Raw genomic sequence first — 6,181 nt, forward strand, 5'->3', positions numbered from 1 at the left:
TCATGATATGAAGGAGGGACCAGCTATATGTGATGATGAATCGACCGTGTATCTCTCAGATTCTCAAGTGAGCAAAATACCAAAGACTCCTGAAGACCAGTTGGTGAAAAGATGATTAAATGTGGTTTAATCATTTATTAAAATAGTGCTCGCGTGAGCGTCAGGGAGTAAAACCTGATTATGGAGAAATGAGGGACCGACCAAGGGAGCATGAGACCGAACCTTGGTGATCATGGGGCCATCTGATGGTCGTTTGACCAAACTCCAAGTTGTTTGGGAAGAGTTTGGACCCAATATGAGAAATTGAGCAAATTAGGTCAAAATTGTTAAAACATGTGGGACCGGCTCTTTGCAAGCCTCAGGTCCAGCCTTGGTCAGTCAAGGAGACATGCCCGTGTCACCATAATGTCCGCGTCTCAGTCCTGAGAGTTTCGATATTTTCTGATGCGCGTTTGAGCAACATTTTGAGAAAATATGAAGGATTCAGGATTTTGCGGAAACTGGGGAATCTTCATGAGATGATGAAAAATAATAAATAAAATAGGGAATTGCAAGGTTTGGGATCGTCCACGACTAGGCCATGACCGTCCAGCTAGCAAGTTAGTCCCACAACACCTTTCCCAATTTTATGTATTTTCCCTGATGTGAGGGAAATATCATGAAACTGAGGAATTTCATGAAGTTAAGGAATTTCCATGAGATTATGGAAATAATAATAATAAAATAGGGAGTCATGAAGTGTGGGACCAGCAGAAGAGCCCGTCCCAAGGCACTTTTCCCAATTTATAATATTTTTCATGATTTTAGGGAAATACCATAAAATCAAGAGGTTTGTTGAAACCAAGGAATTTGTTGAAATCAGGGAGTTTCCATGAGATGAGAGAAACATAAAAAATAAAAATAAAAAAATAAGGGGCGTGTGGGACCGGCTAGGGCATGACCGGTCGGCTAGGGCCCGGTGCCACGAGTTTCGCTAATTTTACATGATTTTCATTACTTGAAGGAAATTTCATGAATTCAAGGAATTTTCATGGGATGAGGGAAATAATAATAAAATAATAAGGAGTCATGAGGTATGGGACCGGCCACCGCTAGGGCATGGCCGGCCGGCTAGTGACCCCGGTCCCACGACATCTTTCCTAATTTATTACTATTTCTTTGATACGAGGAAACACCATGAGACTGGGGAGTTTCTTTGAGACGAAGGAGATTTCCTCAAATGAAGGGATTTTCATGAGATCAGGGAAAATAATAAAAAATATGATAAAATATAAAATTGGGCGTGGGACTGGCCACGGCACAACCGGCCGGACGGTGGGCCCAGTCCCCCAGAGCCTCGATTAATATTTTATTATTTATTATTTTCTTCCTATTTTACATAGGTTCATCGTTCCTTCGTGTTTTGGAATGCTCGTTTGTGTATTTAGGTGTTCGTTTGTGCATTATTGCTGAGTACACTTGCACCATTTTGTCGGGGCTTACTCGAGAGCTGCTCAGATGCCCGTAAGTTGAATATTTATCACTAACCCATGGAATTCTGCTGGGAAGAACCACAAATTGAAGTGATGAAATATTACGAAGAATCTTATAATATTGTTGAATATTCAGTTCACAATTATTGATAAATAACTGATAGCTCTATACTAGGAGGCATGCTGTCTAGCAACATTAATTATCTGAGAAATTGAGAGATATGAGCTTGTTGAAACGTCATATTTCTCTTATATAGTTAGGGAAAACCTTGTTGCATCCTGAAGATGTCATTGCTCTATACTAGCAGGCATGCTGTCTAGGTGCCGTCCAATCTTTTGATTATGTATAGAAATAATTACTGAAATTTCTCAGTATTCATGAGATGTGTCGTTGCCTCAGCTGAGAGACTATACATCTTCATACACTCCGAGAGACACCATTCTCAGTCAGAGATTTTGTGGCATGAGCTTTCATGATTTCGACGAGAGACATGAGTCTCAACACTCATCTGATTGTTGGATCAGGAGTGCTACAATTATGGTTTTACGATTTTAACCCTTGTCGAAATCCACCATCTACATTAAGTCCCCTGCTTAGTGAGGGACAGGCATGTTCCTCAGTCAGCACTGGATGGTGATTTTCCAGTTATAAACGAAATAAGTAATTGAACTTAGTCGTAAAATAAGATGTTACTGGATTTTCGATTGCGCGATCAAACCACGGCTTGAATGAAGATCCCAGCGGCATGATAGATCATTGTATAATGAGCATAAATTGGTGTAGCACCACTGATTTGGTGATGGGACCTTGGTTGATTTAGGATTCACGGGTCCGGGCCCATGAAAAGAAATCCTTGTCTTAGGAACAAACGCTCGTTCGTTCGTTAGTTTAAGGAACAAACAAAATAGACATGAATCTAATGATATAAAATTTTGTCTATGAGCTTTCACGAAAACCGAAATTTTAATTTTTTTAAATATGTGAGATTTCACAAAGTGGAATAAACTCTCGTTTCAAAGGCGGATGCTCGTACGAGAGAAAAGTTTTTTTTTTAATAGACGTGCATCTGTTAGTAATAAAACTTTGTTTATGGGCTTTCATGAAATTTTTTTATCTTCGAGCTTTCAGGAATCTTTGAAAATATACTCCCGCTTCAAAGAAAGATGCTCGTGCGAGGGAGCAAAAATATATAGATATATTTTTCAAAATTTACGTGAGTTTCACATTAAATATTTATATATTTTGTAAAATCATGTTTTGATTTTAAACAACTGTTGAAAGTAGACCATTATACATGGTGAAATAATATCTGTATGTGAGTTTTCACAATTGTAGAATGGACGTCTGTCTAGTTTTTGAAAAACTAGTGGATGTTGAAATTCACGTGGGTTGTTCACGGTTTTATGAAAATCAAGTCATGATTTTGAATAATGAATTTTGCTCGTCTTTGCTGGTTTGAGGGAACGAGCAAGTTTTCGAAATTCTGACGTTTTAATCACTACAACTAGTGAAATAAATAGGTAAGAGTTGGATTGTTACCATTTTGTTACGCGTTTGTTATTGGTATATCCATGACTCGATGTCTTTCGCCTAAGATAGTGGTGACTTCTGGTTACAACCACTCTTCTGGCTATTCCGGGGAACGCTCCAGTAATGTCAAGTCAAAGATGAAGACTTCTGCAGATGTTCATGCCGAGGTGAATCGACCTTTCAGAGACGCTGGAAAGCTGATGCATTGAATGTCTCTCGATCGTCTGGGAGCCGTCTGTGATGGAATCAACGCTTTCTTAGCCTTAGCGGATGCAGAAGAGAAGCAGGGACGAGATGAGTTATTACTGAAAAGGAAAGCTGAAGATGAAAGCCTTGCAGCTTATCAGCAAAACGCCGCCGGCTTCAGGAAATGGGACTAGCGGCTGAAGATGAAGTCTGATCTCGCACGCAAGGCGTAACTTCTGATTCAGATGTGGATGAATGAAGAATTTCGTCATAATTCGTCATCAGAAAATTCAGAAGTCAGGTCTTCATTGAAAATGTTGTAGAATCTTCGTCCGATATCGGATTTTCGTGATCTACCCATGTTTCTTCATCCTCAGAAAATTTCCAAGCTTTAGCATAGAATATTTTCGGCTTTTGAATACGTTTAAGGGCCGAAATTGACGAAACAGTAAACTTCCAGGAGACTTCCAGAAATTTTTCAGCTGGTATGTAGTCCAATGTTTTGGACACATATTTTTGTTCGTTTCTCCAATTGTTATGAATTTTGGATATGTTGTAGAGGACATCCATACGAAGAGAATGGTATATGACCCATCCCTATATTCTTCACCAAATTCTCCCAGATCTCTGCTTTGTGCGTGACAATGTAAAATCATCTCAGGCGAGCTTGTTGTAAAACACTCATGTTGTGTCTTTAGACCATTCGCTTGTGGTTGGTGAAGGATTTTAAATTCATTGATTCATTTGAGATCAGGATTCCTTGATTGATACATGAGCATGGTGATTGCAGTGAAATCTTGTTTCTTCCAGTCGTAGAAACATCACTTATGAAACCCTGGTCACGAGACCATAACTGAGGTTGCTCTCAAGAGGGGGTGATGTAATGACCATGGTTACATGTTGTATGCTCTGAAAGCTATAGGAACCTCGGACGACGTCGGAATTCGATGCTTGACCCCAATTTTTGAAGCTAAGAGACTGATTTATCACATGAGAAAACAATCACTCAATTTGGAGTTTTATATGTCAGCCAACGAAGCGTGCACATTTGTAATTTATAATCCCGTACAAAAATTTTCAGATTTCATAGACCTGACGGTAAAGGCCATATCTTTCAGCTCGTATGTCCGATTGATGCGCCCTTTTGATATGTTGTAGAAGAGACATAGACGAACATATTTTGTTGAGGAATTATTGTCCCATTCCTCACTCATTGGTACGTTTTTGTAAACCCATGGGCTGAAGTATGTTGTATCTCATTTGTAGAGGTGATGAGAACTTCTTGTAGAAGACTTGGGATTGTGCCCGTCTGTTGTGCAAGATTCGGAAAGACTTTCATGTGAACATATTTCATGTACACACCTTGATATGAATCATTAGTGCTTGGAGAAGTCCGATCCATCGAGTAACACTTCAGAGAACGGATAGTTGATGAAGTTGGTCATGAGGATGTTGCCCCTGAGACCGTCGTTGATGCTGGATCACGATAGAATTTTCTTCATAAATGCTTGTTGATGCCGATACTATGGTCGAAGTTGCTCTAGAGACCGAAAAGGCTAGATCCAGTGAGCCTTTACATTCACGAACTAATTGATGAGTTGAGCGTCCCTAAGATGAGGGTGTAGGGTTTAACCCAAATTCTCTCGAACCTTTACTGTGAAGTGCCTTGTCAGTTAATTGATGTTGTTGCGGTAGATAGTAGCGGCAGTTTCCATTCTGGATGTGATTGGTGAGGAGAGGAATTTCCTCAGTCGTGCAGGGGCTTGCGATGTAGAGAGACCCATTGATGAAGTTTCTTGGAATCACGTCAGGTCGTAATAACTTGTTATGTGGATAACATTTATTGAAATAGAATTGATTTCTCCAATAAGATCAAGTCCCCGGTGTATGTTGAAGGAGTTTGTGCCATCGATGGATGAATGATGTTGCATCTGCTTCAGAAGTCTTATCATGGGACAATGAAGACTTATTGATTGTAGTTCAGTTTCACTTTGATCGTGCTTGTTGAATCAGTGTGTCATCGTCGATATATTTCTGATGAAGCCAGATGCGCCATTATCGAAGGTGTACTCTGATTGGGAGTAAAATTTGAAGGCTTCTTAGATGCTTGAGCGTGGAAGCATACATTCCTTAAGCATCGAATGTCTTAGGGGTTTGATCATCTCGGCCTTGGAGTATCTTATGTTGATTCAGAATCCTTTCGTTGCGGTAGTGGGATTCGGCACTTGTGCAGACATCGGAGCTTTCTGATTTTGTGGAACACATGGACTTGCAGGAGAAACACCTAAAGTGTTCTTTGCCATGTTTGGACATCATCTCAGTAATGAATGTTTCAGTCTTGATTCAGAGAAACTCCAGATTCAACCACTTGGTAAAATACTAATGCGGTGAAGCTACCATTCATAACGTCTTGCGGAGTTGCTAGCAGAATTGAGTCCCCATGCTAGGATAGAATGTGGGGAAATAAATGACATAGACATGGAATAAGACTTTCCTGAGTGCGGAACCTCTTGATGAATGTCTATGCATCTTTTGCAGGTTCTTGCTTCAACCTCGTCAAAGTTTGAAATTCCTCCAAGTACTCTGATGATGGAATGTCCGTCAAATCTTCTGGATCAGAACTTTCTTCATTGGAGAGATGTGCAACCAAAGGCGCTTCGTCAGTACCGATATTTTCAGCGTGGATCCATGCTCGTCTGAAGGACATGTCATATCCTGGATCTTCCTGATTATGTGAAACTTGGTTTCTGTCCAGGTCGAACTTATGTTCACTTTGAGAGTGATGTAGCCATAAGTATTTCCGAGTGTTCCTTAAAGTTATCTGATGGATGTGGATCCGATGGTTTTCAGTGGAATGTTGTTGATGGCGGTGCCAGCATCGATAAACGTTCTTCCAAATTCGTTTCTTCTAAGATTGACTATGGTAAGTAGTCCCCAGTCGTACATCTCTTGGTCTGTGGCTGGAGGCTCAAGAAATATTTCCGGAATGGAC

Source organism: Papaver somniferum, chromosome 4 (assembly GCF_003573695.1).
Source record: "Papaver somniferum cultivar HN1 chromosome 4, ASM357369v1, whole genome shotgun sequence".
Taxonomy (NCBI): Eukaryota; Viridiplantae; Streptophyta; class Magnoliopsida; order Ranunculales; family Papaveraceae; genus Papaver; species Papaver somniferum.